Below are 19,682 nucleotides of genomic sequence, written 5' to 3'. Positions count from 1 at the left end.
CATGGAACCCCCTCCTCCCGGACCCTCACCAGACCCTCCTCCTGGACCCTCCATGGAACCCCCTCCTCCCGGACCCTCACCAGACCCTCCTCCTGGACCCTCCATGGACCCTGGTACCACATGAAGTAATGTCACTTAAGTTTCCTATTTTGGGGGTGTTCACCACCCCTCCCGCAGCCTCCCATGTTCTCTGTTACACCCTCTCCGGTGTCCCTCTCTCTCCCCCCTTGACCTCACTGCCATCCTCCTCCCCAGCAGCAGGGTGCAGGTGCTCCCACTCCGCCGAAGGCTCCTCCACATCCCGTCTCTCCAGAGCCCAAGCGGCCGTGTCCCCGGCAGGGACCTGCTTGTCCTCGGCTGGAGCAGTGTGGGTCCTCTCGGTACTTCCTCTGTCCTCCCCCAGCAGCTTCTCGCTGGCAGGTTACACGTGATCACATCGTTTCATCTGCAGAATTACAGAGACTTGTCCCATCCTCCTCTCCTCACAGACACGCTTCTGGCCGTCTTCCCCTCTTTCATGGCCCTCTATCCTCCGTCTGGCTCAGCCCTCCTGGAATCAGCCTCCCTGTGGGAAGCCACCGGTCACCGGACCCCAATATCACTGGACGTAATAAGTCCTTGGACACGTCCTGCCCCACTCTCGCTCTCCCTGCTGGTGCTGTTCAGACTGCTGGGTCTGCAGGAGGGAAGGTCCCCACTCCCCGTGTCTCTGTCATCACCTGAACTTCCAATATTTCCTGTGGTCTTTCTCTCTCCCTGGACAGTCTGGCCCACGTCCCGGCCTCGGCCAGCCCACACGCAGACGCTGCCAGGCTTGTCTCTAGAACGATCTCTCTGGAGCGCTCCACACCCGTCTGCACACGGCTTCCCGGTCCCCAGGGCAGGTGTCCCCTTTGCTGCTCAAAGCCATGTTCTCCTGGAGCAGGACCTGCGTCTCCCCCCCAGACTCCCTCTGCGCACCTGAGATCCCCGGTTTGGGCCTTTGCCACCAGGTCACTCGAGGGGAAACCCCGGGAACCCACTCTCCAGCCTCAGCTTCATCCTGCAGTCGCATGAACTGTGATAGCTGGGTACCCCGCAGTTGTGTCCCGCCTACCAGCTGCCTGCCTTCGGGTTGTCTTCTCGCCGCTGGATGGTCGCACTGATCTCTGGTCGGTGGTTCTGCAAACGTCCGCCCGGACCGGTCACATCAGCGCCCCCTGTTCCACGTGTCCAACTTACAAGAGTGTCCAAGTGGTGAGACTTCAAGAGGTGACACTCTCGTAGAGCGTTTGCTTTATTAGCTACACATGTAAAAATGGGCAAATCACAGCTTGTCACCGTCTCGATTCCCTTTTGCATCTTCCTGAAAATCCTGCCGGGTTCCAAACTGAAGTGATTCGAGGCACCCGTGTTCCTCGGCCAGGTTTTCCTCTGTGCTTCCATCTGTGTTTCCAAGGTCTTACCTGCTGACTATTTGTACGGAGATGGAGGCAACAGATCTTTTGTTCTTTATCCACTGACAAGGATCTCTGTGTGTCCAACGTCCAAGTCCATTTTATGACCTCTGCCGCCTGCGGGAAGCATCTCATGATATGTTTCCCACTTTATTGAAGAAAAGGGCAACTCTGCACAACTCTTTTAAACTCTGGGAAGAGCTTAGCCCTGAGATAAAAAATAACAACGTCTGAAAATAGCGGCGGAAGCGAGATGGGGCCCCTGCCCGTGTGGCAGGTGCCGGGGACCCCCGAGCCATTGGCAGGGGTGGGGCCTCAGCTCCCACAGGGACACACGCGCTTCGGCCTTCAGCCTTTGCAACCTTTGCTCCCGGGGTCACGGCAGGCCCTGGGGCTCTGACTCCTGTTAGCCGAGGGGGTTCTGAAAACCCAATTCCCAGACCAGTGACCTCAGACCCCCAGGGGCTGGGGTGACCGGAGCCTCAGACCTTCCTGAAGACCCCCAGGGATTGTGCCATGCAGCTGAGGTAGAGAGCCATGACTTAAACTGTCCCTTCACAGAAGATAGTTCCTGATGACGTGATTGTCCTGCTGGTGAATAATCTCTCCTGACAGAAATGGCCAACTGGGTGACTTGGGGAGCCGCCACTCTACTGGCCGCAAGCGGCAAAGGTAAGTGACAGTACCAGTAACAGGTGGAGTCAGGCGGCCTCACACAGGAATCCAGTTACTTTCCGTATTGGGAATCAGAAAAAAAATACATAAAGAAATTGATTTTTCAGACCATTAACTACTAATTTAAATTCTCCTTTAAAACACTGACAGGAGATCAGCTAGATCTTTTTTCCTATCATCAAACGCAAACGTCTCAGCAGAGCCTCGCTGTGTGTGTTTAAGGCCTCACTTTGCTTTTATCCACTGAACCAACAGGTAGAAATTTTTTTTTTAATATGAAATTTATTGTCCAATTGGTTTCCATCCAACACCCAGTGCTCATCCCAACAGGTGCCCTCCTCCATGCCCATCACCCACTTTCCCCTCCCTCCCAACCCCCCATCAACCCTGTTTATTCTCAGTTTTTAAGAGTCTCTTATGGTTCGGCTCCCTCCCTCTCTCTTTTTTTTTTTCTTCCCCTCCCCCATGGTCTTCTGTTAAGTTTCTCAGGATCCACATAAGAGTGAAAAGTCTCGCTGGGGCAGACTTTGAAGAACTTTCTGCTAAGCAGCCAAAAAAGGCAGATTATTCAATCATCAAATTATTGCAACTTTGGAAAGTCAATATAGGAGTCTCCAAGTTGTAACATGTACCTTAGGCCAGCATGTGCCCCCAGTATATTTATTTCTCTTAATTATGGGTTTATATAGATTTATTTTTAAGGTATGTAGATATGTAACTGCATTAATCTATCATGTATATTATCACACATATGCAAAAATAGAAGTTAAAATGATAAGTGGAAGAGGAAATAAACACTATTTTAAAATATTTTCATGTTATTTAATGATACAAAAATATTAGTAGAAAATATTAGTAATAGAGCAGTGTGATAGGCTATGCATCATTTTTTTTTTGTTTTTAAAAAATATTCTTAATGTTTATTTATTTTGTGAGAGAGAGACAGAGCATGAGCAGGGAAGGGGCAGAGAGAGAGGGAAACATGGAATCCGAAGCAGGCTGCAGGCTCCGAGCTGTCAGCCCAGAGCCTGACACGGGGCTTAAACCCACAAATGGTGAGGTCATGACCTGAGCTGAAGTTGGACCCTCAACTGACTGAACCACCCAGGCGCCCCATGCATCATTTTTTTTTTTAATCTGTTTTGTAGCTTTTGATGCAGACATGTGAAGTCTGGCTCTAGATTCCATTTATTTTGACCCTTGGTTTTCCATCCATCATTGATGAAATGATTCTCCAGAATAAGCATGAATCCAGGTGGAGCAGGTAGGACCTGGGCTGCTCTCCTGGGTTGTGTCTCAGTAATTCAAGAATTTACACTCATTCTAGAAAGATTTTAAGGGAGTCAGTTTCATCTTTCCTGATGTGGGTCAGGAAATTTTGCATATTAATTAGAAGATGTTTTACTTTTCATATTTTTATCAAGTGGATTCTTCTTTTGGAAGATTTCAAAACAAGTTAAAAAAAATTCCCCAATTTTTAAGAATGTTGTAAGAATTCTCACGACACAAAATTACAGCAGCAAAAATGCTCTCATCCCAACACTTTTCTTTTGAACATCCTAGTGTTAAAACCTGAAACTTACCAGGAAGGAGTAGATTATGCCTAATCCTTTTTTGAGAGTATCTGCTAGGTAACTACTCTGAGACACTTCTAGGCATTGAGAAACTTAACAACATTTTTAACTCTTTGCTGTAATGTCTAAGCTAAAAACCTCATTTAAGTATTTTATTATGCGATCATCTGAAAATTGCCATAAATGACATAAGACTTTCCTGGTTGTTCTCCATCTCATTGCAATGATTTGCAATAAAAACACTCTCAATTTAATAATAGAACCCATATATTTACTTACTTGGGTGGAGGCAAAGCGTACTGAGCTACAATGAGCTAAAAGCAAGTGTGTGAAGGGAGGGGGTAATGCTCTCGTTAGGGAGCTTCTGTTTATTTTTCTGGACATGCCCACTGCCTTACAGTGACCCAGACACATCAACACTTATCCCAATGGGAAGGTCTGGTATTCACATGTGACTTTGGAGACCAGTGGTCTAGACACCAGTCAGGTTAGAGGTCACCAAAAATTCAGCTCTTCTGCCCTTTATCATCTTTCTTCTTCTCTTTTAAAGTTTTGTTCATACAGGTCTTCTTCATTTCTTTTTTTTTTTTTTAATGTTTATTTATTTATTTTGAGAGAGAGAGAGAGAGAGCACGAGCAGGGGAAGAGCAAAGAAAGAGGGAGAGAATCCCAAGCAGGCTCCTCTCAGTGTGGAGCCTGATGTGGGGCTCGATGCCACCACCATGAGATCGTGACCTGAGCCAAAATCAAGAGCAGGAGGCTCAACCCACTGAGCCACCCAGGCACCCCTGGGGCGTCTTCATTTCTTGATAAGCACATTTCTAGATGTTTCTAATTAGGTTATAATCAATGGGACATGTTCAAAAGTGGGTGTTGCTGGCAAATAAAGACATCAACGATTCTTATTTTGGCTGCACCACTTACCAGCTGTGGGCAAATTACTAACTTCTTTGTGCCCCCGTTTCCTGTTCTGTAAAGCCGGGATGGTGAGAACCATGTCTACCTCACAGATTGTTATGACAATGAAACCAGTTCCTATATAAGAAGTACTGGGCACGGTGCCTGGCACACGGTTAACAATTACATGACAGTCATGATCCAGCCATCTTGCTGACTTCTTTTTCCTTATAATAAAATTTGTATTCTTTTAGGCTCTCTAGGCGTATAATCTTATCACGTCCAAATAAGCATATTCTTGCCTTCTTCTTTCCTATGATTATATTTTCTTTCTTTTGTCTAATAGTTATTAATAATTTAATAATAAAAATGATATTAAATAATGGAAAAAGTGCATACCACATGTGCCCAATTTTAATGTCACATTTCACCATTAAGTAGTATATATTCATACATTTATCTTAGTGGGTAATTGAAATATTCTTCCATTCCTATGCACTTGTGACTTCAATCAAGAATAAATTTTGAAATGATCATTTGGTTTTTCTCTTTGACTTTTAATACGGTTATTTACACTGGTAGATTTCCTGATACTGAACCATCTTTGAATCAATGTGGCAATTCTCTACTTGGCTATGGTTTTATAATGTACTGATGAACTCTGCTAACAATTAATATCTTACTAAGACTTTGCATTAATATTTTAGGTGGGATCAGTCTGTTGTTCTCTTGATCCTTTTCAACACCTTCCTCTACTCTCTGCATTTCCCACAGATGACTAGTAAGTAGGATCTAGGGACTTAATTGGATTCTGGCTTGATTATTTGGACAGGCGTGTGTCATAAGGGCGATGCTCCTCCACTGGAAAGCCTATTATCTCTGGCTATCTCTCTCTTCTTGTGGTGTCAGCAGCCACTGATGCCCGCTGCTTAGATCCTCTAATTCATTAGGGATTGCAGAATAGTGATATTCTCTCAGCCTTTATCTTCATTTACGAGCCGGAATACTAGCTTCTCATCTTTATAAAGAAAAGGTGAAATAAAAGCTTGGAAGCCCAATTTTTTTCCCCTTCATCATCTTCCAGAGGTAACCAATGTGCTTTCTGCTTTCTTGATTTCTTTCCTCTTTTTTAGGTGTGGGGGTGGTGTTGGGTGTGTTTAGTATTATCTAGTATTATTATGAACTAACATTTTAAACATATTTGGTGTGCTTCAATACACTGTGTTATTTTTCTTAACGTTTATTTATTTATTTTGAGAGAGAGAACGTGTGAGGGAGGGGCAGAGAGAGAGAATCCCGAGAAGGCTCTACGCTGGGCGTGGGCCCCACGAGGGGCGCAATCCCGTGACCGTGAGATCATGACCTGAGCTGAAATCAGGAGTCGGATGCTCAACTGACTGAGCCACCCAGGCAGCCCTCCACTGCGTTATTGATCCGGTTGTCCTCTTGCTGGCCAGTGAGAGTTTCCTCAGATTGTCTTCTGAGTCCTTTCGACACAACCTCACTTCTTCGCTATCTGATGTGACGAGACATTTCAGGTCATCCCACCCCTGACGAGGGATCTGCCCTCTGCAGAAGTTCTAGTTCCCCAAGGTGGGAATTGGTCATAGCAACCACAGCCTGGGGGCTGGGGAAGCTCCTTGCTTCTGGCTTGGTCATTGTTTCCAGATTTATCAGTGGACAGAGCTAAGAGATAAGTTTAGTTGTTCTTGTTTCTTAAGAAAACATAAGTCATAAGTTTATATTTACAATTCAAATTGGGGGCAATAAAGTTCTCATTTAACTGCCATCTTAAATCTGTATCTCCTTTCCTCTATGCTGAAAATTCTTTCGTCTTCAAATACTTCAGAACAACACTGAAATATGGTGGACATCCTTGTCTTGTTTCACCTTATTAACAAACTTTCATTATTTCTCTGCTAACTATGGTATTGGGTTTTAGGTTAATTATTCTTCTTTCCATCTTTTATGAAAAGGTTTTAAGGAATAGATTTTGAAACTATCCAATCTCATTCCAACATCTATGGAGATGGTCTTGTTTTTCCAATTTTATCCATACAGGCAATTAATTTCGTTCGTAGGTTTTTCCATATTGAGTCATTCTTGTATATTCCAGTTATGAAAACAATTGATCATGCTCTCAGATGCTGCTTGATTGCATTTGCTAGTATTTTCCTTCGAATTTCTGCATTAGTAATTCTACATGAGATTGCTTGTGATATTTCTTGGTGCTATCCACTTCAGATTTTGGTATCTGCATGACGCTGACTACATAACACTGTTATAATGTTTTCCCCCCACCTCCCGAATTGAGACACATTTGCATATCTTTGGTTTATCTGTTCCTTAGGTCTGTAGACTTCACTTGTGAAACCATCTCTGCCCTTTTCTCCCCAAGGGATAGCCCCCTGAAACCATTCTCTCATTTTTTCTTGACATTTGAATAGTTTATATTCTCTAGTTTCCATTTATTTATTTTTTTCCTAGGAAACTGAGACATAATGGAAAATGTATACTGGTCTCTGCTCCTGGTTCCTGGCACAGAGTTCCTAAACTCTTGTAATTTCCTAAGTGATAAGAATAGTAGGAACATCTTTTGTTCTAATGTTTGGTCTTTGACCCGGGTTCCTGACGCAGGGCTTCTGAAATTCTTGTAATTTCCTGGGTGATTGGAGCATCTTTTGTTCTAATGAGTTGACTTTGGGTGGGCTCTTGGGTGTCTCCTAGGTTGGTCCCCATGATCAGAGCTTGGGATCTTCAGTCTTGCCCTCCATTCTCTTGAGAAGGAAAAAGGACTGAAAATGGAGTTAATGATCCATTATGCCTACATGAGAAACCCTGCATAACACCCCAGTAGTACAGGGTTCAGAGGGCTTCTGGGCTGGTGAACACAGCACTGAAGATCCTGTGCACAGGACCCTCCCAGACCTCACCCCACCCTAAGTATCTCTTCATCTGGCTGTTCATCTGTATCCTTTATCAGAGCCTTTAATAAGCTGGTGAATGTAGGTGTTCCCCTGAGTTCTGTGAGTCCCTCTAGCAAATTAATGGAACCTGAGGAGGGGGCTCATGGGAACCTCTGATTTATATCCTGTCGGTCAGAAGCTCAGGTGACAACCTGGACCTACTCTGGCGTCTGATGTAGGGGATGGGGAGCCCTTAGGCTGTGGGATCTGATGCCACCTTGGGGTAGATGGTGACAGAATTGAGTTGAATTTTAGGACACCCTGCTGGTGTCTGAGAATTGTTTGTTGGTGTGGGGGAAATGTCCACACATCTGGCAACTGGAGGTGTGAGTCAGGAGGTCCCCAGGGCAGAAACGCACAGGACACAGAGCTGAGGCTCTTCCCTAAAGCAGGAGAGAAAGGCTAGGGTTTCATTTTTAGAAATAATCTGTTTTATTTATGAGTATTCTTTTATATACTTTAGCTGATATTAGATTTATTAGTTTTACCATTTTCCTCTTTTCCATATGTATTAATTTATTCCTTCTAGTTTCTTTAGTTGTTTTGATTATTTTCATTTTTTTTAAAGATTTTATTTTTAAGTAGCCTGTACACCCATTGTAGGCTCAAACTCACACCCCAAGATCAAGAGTTAAATGCTGTACCAACTGATCCAGCCAGTCACCCTTTAGTTTCTTTAGTTTTAAAATATTGTTCTTTTTCTAACTCCTAGAGTTGAATGTTTAAATTATTTTTCACTTATTAAAATTAATACTTGACTATGAATTGTTCTGAGTAATGCTTTAGCTTTAGTATCAGGGCTATTGTTATCAACTATCACAATTTCTTCTTTGGCCCGAATGTGTTAAGAGATTTTAGAAAATATACAGGTAACACTTTTTTTTCCTAATTTTTAAAATTAATTCTAATTGTCCTGACCTGAGATCAGAGAAAGCCATGTGTAGCCTTTGTCTTTTTCCTGAGGCCATCTCTTGAGGTTTTTGATGTTTTTGATGAATCTTTGTGTTCAGCGCGTAAGCTTTCACAGAAGGATGCAAAAGATGTGTTCTCAGGAAGCAAAAAGAAAGGATTAAAACTTTTTGTGTTAAAAAATTGTTTAAGTTTATTTATTTAAGCAATCTCTACACCCAACATGGGGCTCACACTCACAACCCCGAGACCAAGAGCTGCAGGCTCTACCGACTGAGCCGGCAGGCACCCCTGTATTTACTTTAATAATTAAAAACTGTCAATAGTACAATTACCTTATTTATGAACAAGTAGTTATAAATTGTGAGAAAAGACTTCTAATTGATGGACTAGCCAAATATATGGTTAACGTGCTTGACTGTCTTATAAGCACTTAACAAGAAGTATTCTTTGTTAATAGTGAATGGAGTTTATGTGAATCAATTAGGTCTACCTTTTTTTTTTTAAGTTTATTTATCTATTTTTAGAGAGAGAGGGAGAGAGAAGGAGAGGAACAGAGAGAGAATCCCAAGCAGGCTCCATGCTGTCAGCGCAGAGCCTGACGCAGGGCTCCATCACGTGAATCTAAGATCGTGACCTGAGCAGAAACCAAGGTCAAACGCATAACTGACTGGTAGAACCAGGCACCCCAGGTCTACCTTATTCTTTATATCCTTCAGGGTCTTTTAGATTTAATTATTATTTTTCCCTATCTGATTTACCATGGACCAAGAGGAGTAAATGAAAGCCTCCTACTTCCAAAACATTTCTGTCAGTGGCTTCTTGTCTTTCTTGGAGCATTTGAATAATATTTTCTGATGCTGGGCTACTTTGTCATTTACAAATGGCCTTCCTTCATCACAGTGAGCACTCTTTGTCCTAAATGCAACCACCTCTGACGGTGGCATTGTAACCTCTGCTTTCTCTTTATTTTCATTTGTCTGGTGTGACTTTTCCCATCCTTTACTGCAGTATGTTAGTTACTTTATTTTAGGCCAATCTCTTTTATGGGACATACACATTGGGTTTTGCTTTGTGATTCCATCTGAGTTTGTTTTCGTTTTGTTTTGTTTTTAGAGAGGAGAGCATGAGTGGGAGAGGAGCAGAAGGCGAAAGAGAATCTTCAGGAGGCTTCATGTCCAGCAAGGAGCCCACCCAACACAGGGCTCGATCTCACGACCTGGGATCATGACCTGAGCTACAATCAAGACTTGAACACTCAGCCGACTGAGCCTCCCAGGTGAGTGGCTCTATCAGAGTTTTTAAAAATTGTTTTAAATTACAGTGAAATACATAGACACAAATTTTAATATCTCAGCCATTTTTAATAAATATATTTTTAAGTTTTCGTTTAAATTCCAGTCAACAAACAATGTAATATGAGATTCAGTATACAATATATCAATTCAACACTTTCACACATCACCTGGTGCTCATCACGTGTGTCCTCCTTAAGCCCCACATCTATTTAATTCAGCCCCCACCCCCCTCTGGTAACCATCCTTGTGTTCTCTACAGTTAAGAGTCTGTTTCTTGGTTGGTTTCTCTTTCTCTCCGCCCCCCACCTTTGCTCATTTGTTTTGTTCTTAAATTCCACATATAAGTGAAAATATATGGTATTTGTCTTTCTATGACTGACTTATTTCACTTAGCATAATACTCTCTAGCTCTGTCCATGCCATTGCAAATGGCAAGATTTCATTCTTTTTGATGGGTGAGTAATATTCCATTGTGTATATATACCACATCTCCTTTACCCATTCATCAGTCGATGGACACAGGCTGCTTCTATAATCTGGCTATTGTTGATAATGCTGCTATATATATTGAGGTGCACGTATCCCTTTGAATTAGTATTTTTACGTTCTTTGAGTAAATACCTAGTAGTGCAATTGCTGGGTTGTAGGGCAGGTCTATTTTTAATTTTTTGAGGAAAGTCCATACTGTTTTCCAGAGTGGCTGCACCAGTTTGCATTCCCACAAACAGTGCAAGATGGTTCCCCTTTCTCCACATCCTCACCAACACCTATTGTTTCTTGTGTTGTTAATTGTAGCCATTTTGATAGGTGTGAGGTGGTATCTCAGTGTGGTTTTTATTTGTATTTTCCTGACAATGAGTGATGTTGAGCATCATTTCATGTGTCTGTTGGCCATCTGGATGTCTTGTTTGGAAAAGCGTCTATTCATGTCTTCTGCCCATTTTAAACCTGGATTATCTGTTTTTGGGGTGTTGAGTTGTATAAATTTTTTACATATTTTGGATACTAACCCTTTATCATATATATCATTTGCAAATATGTTATCCCATTCCGTTGGTTGCCTTTTAGTTTTGCTGATTGTTTCCTTCTCTGTGCAGAAGCTTTTTATTTTGATGAGGTCCCAGTAGTTCACTTTTGCTTTTGTTTCCCTTGCCTCTGGTGACGTGTCTGGTAAGAAGTTTTTAAACCATTTTCGTTTCCATTAACAGTGCAAAGTGTCCCCATTCTCCATATCCTTGCCAATACTTGGTACTTTGTAGTGTATTGATGATAGCCCTCTTAATGGGTGAAAGGTGGTATCTCATTGTGCTTTTGGTTTGTGTTTCCAATGGTTAGAGATGTTGAGTTGCAGGTGCTGCCCTCAGTCAGGGCAGGGGATTATCAAAAGGTGTGGACTCCAGGAGGTGGAGATCACTGGGGATCGTCTTATCACCACAGCTGTGTTTGAAAAATAAAGCACAATGAAACTATGTAGAAAACATCAGAATGAATCTTATGTCATAAGAGTGTGCACTTTTAGGGGCTCCTGGGGGGCTCAGTTAAGTGTCCAACTTCGGCTCAGGTCATAAATCTTCATGGTTCCTGAGTTTGAGCCCTGTGTCGGGCTCTGTGCTGACAGTGCAGAGCCTGCTTGGGATTCTCTCTCCCTCTCTCTCTGCCCGTCCCCTGCTTGTGTGCGCTCGCTCTCTCTCTCTCTCTCTCTCTCTCTGTCTCTCTCAAAATAAATAAATAAACTTTAAAAAAATGTATTTCTTGTTGATGGTCCAGAACAAACAAGTTGAAAGCCCCTGACCTGGGAGCTCTGCCTGCAGCCACTAAAGATAAGACTAATTAGATGTGCGTGAGCCCAGGCCCCAAGGCTTCTTCTTGGCTCCTAGCGCTCCCATGGCAACCGCTCTCCTTCCTTTCTGCTCACGCTCCTAGTAGCCATCACAGCATTTGCTTCCAAAGGACTTACATCAGTATAGCTATTTACCCCAAGGTTTCTCATCAAATACTCTGAAACTCAACAAGCCTCGCTGGGTGGCATACCACAGGAACGCGGCTTGTCTGGGCCGTTTCCCCACTCCCCTGCGCTTGTCGTGTTCTCATGGTGTCTGAGCTCCCCTGCCTCTGGCCGCCCTGCCTCAAGGACGTCAGGGTGTGGCAGTAGAGGTGTTCTCTTCCGTTATTTCAGTTCTCTTATGTTATTTATGTGATGGGATTTCCGTTTCTGTTCCTAATTGCCTGACCATTTTCTTAAGGGTGAAGAGAAAAGAGAGGTCTGAGAAGCCTCCACTTTGCCATCTTAAAGTCTTGCTGCCCCGAGACAGCCCTCATCTCTGAAAGGACCCCAGGATCCCTCCCCACCCCCAGACCACGGGGCATGGCCACCTCTGTGTCCTTGCCTTCCTGGGCTGTGGCCACGTGGACGTGGGGCAGCTCGGCTCACATTCAAGTTAAATTGAATGCCAAAGCCAGTTCATCCTTGGCTTGGGGGTTGGTACCCTCCACTCCCCCTGCTTGGGGATCCCTCACTTCCGCCTGCCTTGGCTTCTGGGGTTCACTTCATCCTGGACTGGGGCTGAACCTCATTCCTGCCAGTGGGGCTCTCTCCTTCTCCCCCATCCCTCCTTCTTCCAGGGAGAAGTCTGGGAGTCTCTCTTTTCTCTTCCCTCCCGTTAAGCGTCTATTTATTCATGAGACTTCATAGATTTTTGCCTTTTCTCTACTTTTTTCTCAGCTTGAAGACACAAGCGGTTGAGCTTGGAGGCCCCAGGGACCCCTTCCCGCCCTCCCCCTGCAGCAGAGCTCAGGCTTCTCTTCTCTTCCCTTCCTTTGTGTCTTCCGCTCTTTCACGCCCTTTCTCAACAGCACGTGATGGGAACAGGGACTTGTTCACCAACCCTCCCCCCTTGTTTGGGGGTGTTCTGAGGTTAGAACCTCATTTCTTTCTCTGAGCATCACTTCAGAAATGATGGCTTCCCGTGCCCTTTGTCCTCATCGTCTGCCTGATGATCATCTTTGCCCTTGTGTTTCTCGCTTACTTGCCATCAGAGGCGACATCGAATCTCTTTTCCAGAAGTGCCATGGTGACGTTCCAGCCCACGGAGGAGGCTCGGGGTAGCACCCACACCCAAGATGTAAAATAAGTCATGTCCTGGGCAGGACCATCCTCATGCCCAACATGAGAGACAAGCAACATGGTGTGACTTCCTCTCCTTCCCTTCTTCTCCCACTCTCCCGCCTTCCTCACCCCTCCTCAAAGGAAAATTATGCAGCAGGAGACTGTAGGCAAAGTGAGTCAGCACTGCCGCAGAGGGAGGGAGCCCTGCTTGGTAAGACCCCTGGGAGGAAAGTGAGCCACACCAGGAATTGCCTGGGTCACGTTTCTAAGTAGCTTTCTCTGCATCTTGCTATCAAATTGGGGTCACGTAACTCTGAGCTCACTTTAAATATCGTTGGGGCTCCTTGGTGGCTCAGTCGGTTAAGCGTCTGACTTGGGCTCCGGTCACGATCTCACGGTTTGTGAGTTCGAGCCCCGTGTCGGGCTCTGTGCCGACAGCTCAGAGCCTGGAGCCTGCTTGGGATTCTGTGTCTCCCTCTTTCTCTGCCCCTCCCCTACTCACACTCTGTCTCTCTCAAAAAGTGAATAATAAACATTAAAAAAAAATTTTGTTTTTGGATAGGAAGAACAAATATTGTTAAAATGTCAATACTACCCAAAGCAATCTACATATTCAGCGCAATCCCTATCAAAGTAACACCAGCATTCTTCACAGAGCTAGAACAAATAATCCTGTATGGAACCTGAAAAGACCCCGAATAGCCAAAGCAATCTTGAAAAAGAAAATCAAAGCAGGAGGCATCACAATCCCAGACTTCAAGTTATACTACAAAGCTGTAATCATCAAGACAGTATGGTACTGGCACAAGAACAGACACTCCGATCAATGGAATAGAATAGAGAACCCAGAAAAGGACCCACAAACATATGGGCAACTAATCTTTGACAAAGCAGGAAAGAATATCCAATGGAATAAAGACGGTCTCTTCAGCAAGTGGTGCTGGGAAAACTGGACAGCAACATGCAGAAGAATGAACCTGGACCACTTTCTTATACCATACACAAAAATAAACTCAAAGTGGATGAAAGACCTCAATGTAAGACAGGAAGCCATCAAAATCCTCAAGGAGAAAGCAGGCAAAAACCCCTTTGATCTTGCCTGCAGCAATTTCTTACTCAACACATCTCCAGAGGCAAGGGAAACAAAAGCAAAAATGAATTACTGGGACCTCATCAAAATAAAAAGCTTCTGCACAGTGAAGGAAACAACCAGCAAAACTAAAAGGCAACCGACAGAATGGGAGAAGATATTTTCAAATGACATATCAGATGAAAGGTTAGTATCCAAAATCTACAAAGAACTTATCAAACTCAACACCCAAAAAACAAATAATCCAGTGAAGAAATGGGCAAAAGACAGGAATAGACAGTTCTCCAAAGAAGACATCCAGATGGCCAACCAACACATGAAAAAATGCTCAACATCACTCATCATCAGGGAAGTACAAATCAAAACCACAATGAGATATTACCTTACACCTGTCAGAATGGCTAACATCAACAACTCAGGCAACAACAGATGTTGGCAAGGATGCAGAGAAAGAGGATCTCTTTTGCATTGTTGATGGGAATGCAAGCTGGTGCAGCCACTCTGGAAAACAGTATGGAGGTTTCTCAAAAAACTAAAAATAGAACTACCCTATGACCCAGCAATTGCATTACTCAGCATTTGTCCAAGGGATACAGGTGTGCTGTTTTGAAGGGACACATGCACCCCCATGTTTATAGCAGCACTATCAACAATAGCCAAAGTATGGAAAGAGCCCAAATGTCCATCGATGGATGAATGGATAAAGAAGATGTGGCATATATATATACAATGGAGTATAACTCAGGAATCAGAAAATGAAATCTTGCCATTTGCAACTATGTGGATGGAACTAGAGGGTATTATGCTAAGTGGAATTAGTCAGAGAAAGACAAAAACCATATGACTTCACTCATATGAGGACTTTAAGAGACAAAACAAATGAACATAAAGGAAGGGAAAGAAAAATAATATAAAAACAGGGAGGGGGACAAAACAGAAGAGACTCATAAATATGGAGAACAAACTGAGGGTTGCTGGAGGGGTTGTCGGGGGGGGGATGGGCTAAATGGGTAAGGGGCATTAAGGAATCTATTCCTGAAATCATTGCTTCATTATATACTAACTAATTTGGATGTAAATTTTTAAAAATAAAAAATAAAGTTAAATTAAAAAATTTTTGTTTTTGTTTTAAATTGCAGTGCAGTGACTCATGGGAGAGGCACAGCCTTGCTGTGGGTCTTATCAAGGAGGACCCTGATTCTCACAAACTACCAGTCTAAAGAAGCAACAGGAAACAAGAACAGAGCTGTGGGCACCATGCTGTGGGAACAGAAGAAGGCAGTTTCTCTGGAGCCACGCTGCCCTCTGTGGGGCCGAGGCAACCAGCGGAACCACAAGCAAAGATTCACCAATAGGAACTTGTGTGCGGGGCTGCCGTTGGTGAGATGACGTAAGTTATAATGATGTTGCAAAGCTTTTTTACAATGTGTGCAAAATTGGGAAAAATGGTGGGCACACGTTGGAAATGTTGTGGATCTGGTTCAGTCCATTGGGATAAAGTGAATATTGAAATAAAGAGAGTCAAGTGAACTTTTTGCTTTCCTGGTGCACATAAAGTTATGTTTACACCGTACTGTAGTCTGTGAAATGGGCAATAGCATTATGTCTAACGACACAGTGTTCATAGCTTAATTTAAAAATATTCCAAAAAATAAAAAACAAGTAAAAATAAATTTAAAAATAAAAAATAAAAATAATCCATTGTTGGGGCGCCTGGGTGGCTCAGTTGGTTAAATGTCCAACTCTTGATCTCGGCTCAGGTCTTGATCCCGGGATTGTGAGTTCAAGCCCCATGTTGGGCCCTGTGTAAGGCCCCACGCTGGGTGTGAAGCCTACTTAAAAAACAAACAAACAAACAGGGGCGCCTGGGTGGCTCAGTCGGTTGAGCGTCCGACTTCGGCTCAGGTCATGATGTCATGGTTCCTGGGTTCAAGCCCTGCGTCGGGCTCTGTGCTGCCAGCTCGGAGCCTGGAACCTGCTTTGGATTCTGCGTCTCCCTCTCTCTCTGCCCCTAACCCTCTTGCATTCTGTCTATGTCTCTTTCAAAAATAAATAAACATTTTTTAACAAATTAAAAAAAAAAAACATTTAAAAATACTCTATTGTTAGGCCGCCTGGGTGGCTCAGTCGGTTGAGCATCTGACTCTTGATTTCGTCTCAGGTCATGATCTCACAGTTGTGGGATTGAGCCCCAATTTGGGCTCTGTGCTGACAGGGCAGAGCCTGCTTGGAATTCTCTCTCTCTCTCTCAAAAATAAATAAATACACTTAAAAAAACAAAAATAAATAAATACTCTACTGTTAAGAAGGACTAGCCATCATCTGTCTGGGTTTTCAGCGAGCCACGATCTTTTTTGCTGGTGGAGGGTCTTCCCTCAGTGTTGAAGGCTGCTGACCCCTCAGGGCAGTGGTGGCTGTGGCCATCTCTAGAAATAAGACAACTGTGATGTTTGCCACGTTGACTGACTCTTCTCTCAGAACGATTTCTCTGTAGCACGTGATGCTGTTTGGCATTTTACACACAGAACTTCCTTCAAACCCGGAGTCTATCTTGTCACACCCTGTCCACTGCTCTGTCAGCTAAGTTCGTGTGATATTCTCAATTCTGTGTTGTCATTTTGACACTCTTCACAGCATCGTCACCAGGAGCACACTCCGTCTCAGGAAACCACTTTCTTTGTTCATCCACGGGAAGCAAGTCCCCATCCGTTGGAGTTCTATCCTGAGGTGGCCCAGCTCCCTGCCGTCTTCAGGCCCCCCTTCTGCTTCCGGCTCTCCTGTTGCCACACGTCTGCCGTCAGAACACACACGCATTTATCCACCCGCTTTGCTGTCACACGTGCATACTTTGTGATGCCCCCAAAACACCTGCAGTGATAACATCGAAGATTCCTGATCACAGATCCTTACGCCAAATATAGCGAGAGCGAGAACCTTTGGGATATTGTGAGAATTACCACGATGTGACACAGACACACGAAGTGAGCAGACGCTGTTGGAAAAAATGGTGCCAACAGACTTGTTGGACTCAGGGTTGCCACAAACCTGCGATTTGTAAAAAGCACGTGCTCCGCCAAGCACAATAAGGCGAAGCCATAAAACGAGGTGTGCCTGAACGAGCGCAGAGCGTCATCATCGTGTGATGTTGGGAAATGAGAGCGAATCTGCTCGGTGGCACATCTGTATTTTGTGAGTGTCGGGGTTTCAGGAATGCGGGGTGATGCTCTGGGACACTCAGCAATCGCTTTCAGAAACAAGATTCTAATGAGTATGTTTCCTGGTACCAATTCGTTACACGCTCTGCAAATATTGTTTGGAGTGTAATAAATAAGGCAGGACTTAACAGAAAACTGTGCACATGACAGGCGACCATATGGAGGTTACAAGACAGAATTTAAAATTTTAAAGGACAAAGCCCTCACGCTTGTGTACAGCAATTAACTGCAGGACTGAGAACCATCTGCCATGACTCACTCGTCTGCCCAGATGCGTATACAATCCTCGATCTCCCCTTGGTTTTTCTCGGTTCCCTATTCCAAGGAGAGGAGCATCTCTTCCATAATTTTCTCATTATGTGTTAATGTTACCATAATGTTCTCACCACGTCGCTGTGTTTCCGTATTTGGCTCAAAGATGGTGTGGTGGGTGTGTATGTATCTCAGCCTGCTTTCAGATTCTCTTCCTCTGAGTGTTAGTTTCTCTGTTCGGGCAGGGAGCCAAGTGTCTTTCCCCTTTTGTCTGTTCTAGCATCACTGCATCTCCCTCGGGAGGAGGCCGGGGACGCAAGGAGAACCACGAACCATCTCATGGTCGGCACAGCTTTCTTTGGACACAGGGCACAAGCGCACACGTGCCAAAAAGATGCTAGAATTTCTGTCCCCGCCCGGCGCTTCCTGGGCAAGTTGGATGAGTCCCTTCATCTACTGAGAACGGGTCTCAACAAGTCCCAAGCATTTAGCATTTCGTGTTAATCTCCCTAATGCCACATTGTTCTCCTCAGAGGGAGACTTAAGCTAAAAACACCAAGTCAAAGCCAAAAGGGAGTGTGTGGGGGGGAGAAGGGGGCGGCCAGCAATTACCTAAGACATCTGCTCCCACATAGGAGACCACCCATCGGGCTCACTCAGCGAGGGGAGATGTTCATCTTAACCTCAGCCAACTGAGTGTGGGCTTCTGCTTCATTTTACTTGCACGGCTTAAAACAATTTTATAAGGCACCACCTTCCTGTGATATTCTAACAAACACAACTGATAAACTTCCACTGACATCTAAAGAAAGGGTTTGAGCTAATTTACATGTCAGGCCACAGACAAGAACTCTGGGACCCTGGTTAAGGGTAATTCCAAACGTTTATTTATTTAACAAAATGTTTTAGGGGGCGCCTGGGTGGCTCAGTCGGTTAAGCGTCCAACTTCGGCTCAGGTCATGATCTCACGGCTCGTGAGTTCAGGCCCCGCGTTGGGCTCTGTGCTGACAGCTCAGAGCCTGGAGCCTGTTTCAGATTCTGTGTCTCCCTCTCTCTCTGACCTTCCCCCGTTCATGTTCTGTCTCTCTCTGTCTCAAAAATAAATAAACGTTAACAAAAAAATTAAAAAAAAAAATTTTTTTTTAATGTTTATTCATTTTTTTGAGAGAGAGTGAGCAGGGGAAGGGCAGAAAGAGAGAGAGACACGGAATCCAAAGCAGGCTCCGGGCTCTGAGCCATCAGCACAGAGCCCGACGCAGGACTTGAACTCATGAACCATGAGATCATGACCTGAGCTGAAGTCAGAGGCTTAACCAACTGAGCCACCCAGGTGCCCCATTTATGTATTTATTTAAATGTTTTATTTGTTTTTGAGAGACAGAGAGACAGAGACAGAGCACGAGTGGGTGAGGGGCAGAGAGAGAGAGGGAGACACAGAATCTGAAGCAGGCTCCAGGCTCTGAGCTGTTAGCACAGAGCCTGACGCGGGGCTCGAACTCACAAACCGTGAGATCATGACCTGAGTGGAAGTCTGGACACTTAAGCAAGTGAGCCACCCAGGTGCTCCAAGGGTAATTGCAGACCATTGTCCATTTCCTGGTGACCAGTGACTGTCCAGCTCACGCTCTGTCCTTGATGCGTGGCCGGGCAGTGTGGCTGCTTGCTGCTACAGCGGCTGAACGGCAGTGAACAGGTGTGGCCCCACAGTCTGGAGCACCTCCTACTTAACCTCCTACAGGACACGTTTGCAGCTACTGCCCGTTAGGATCGGTTGAGAAATTGGAAATTCCCTCATTGAGTGAGAACTCCAGGTCCAAGACCCTTTATCTCCTATACGTATTTAAGTTATCTTTCTTAATGTGCCCAAAATATTCCATTTGAATTCAAATTCTCTCACCCTCGTTTGCAGCTAAGGAAACTAAAGTCTGGAGAGACTTTCATGGGACCACTCCTACCAAAAATGATCGTACCTTCCTTTTATGCAGCTTCAAACCTGCAAGAATTAGCCCGTCCAATGAAATTCAGGGCAACATTTCAAACTAATGCCTTAGGACTGGACACCTGCCACCAGGAGGGGAGCTAAGATACAGCCCAGCCTGGCAGGGCTTTGCCTGTGAGTGTCCTGTCCACTTTAGCACAGCATGGCTTCCTCCTCTAGACACGCGAATGACCGTTAGTGCCCTGCCTTCATTCGGACATTTGACTATTTCCAATCAATCAGGTGTTACTAATAAATTTTTTTCCAAAATTTTTGAGGCTCATGA

General features: G+C 44.4%; 1 long non-coding RNA gene across 2 annotated transcripts; it reads left to right on the top strand.

Moving 5' to 3' along the window:
* Window positions 1–44: 44 nt before the first annotated feature.
* LOC109275553 (uncharacterized) lies at window positions 45–15,464 on the top strand. Of its 2 annotated transcripts, XR_002084238.2 has the most exons (4): window positions 45–125; window positions 1,998–2,108; window positions 9,574–9,736; window positions 15,091–15,464. It is a non-coding gene; the product is annotated as an uncharacterized LOC109275553 (long non-coding RNA). The 2 variants fall into 2 exon arrangements; XR_008424410.1 differs by having other exon boundaries at window positions 72–2,108.
* Window positions 15,465–19,682: the final 4,218 nt, after the last annotated feature.

The sequence above is a fragment of the Panthera pardus genome, unplaced genomic scaffold (assembly GCF_024362965.1).
Source record: "Panthera pardus isolate Hobbes unplaced genomic scaffold, ASM2436296v1 HiC_scaffold_20, whole genome shotgun sequence".
Classification (NCBI taxonomy): Eukaryota; Metazoa; Chordata; class Mammalia; order Carnivora; family Felidae; genus Panthera; species Panthera pardus.
The sequence above is the reverse complement of the archived record's forward strand: the minus strand, read 5'-3'. Positions and strand labels throughout refer to the sequence as shown.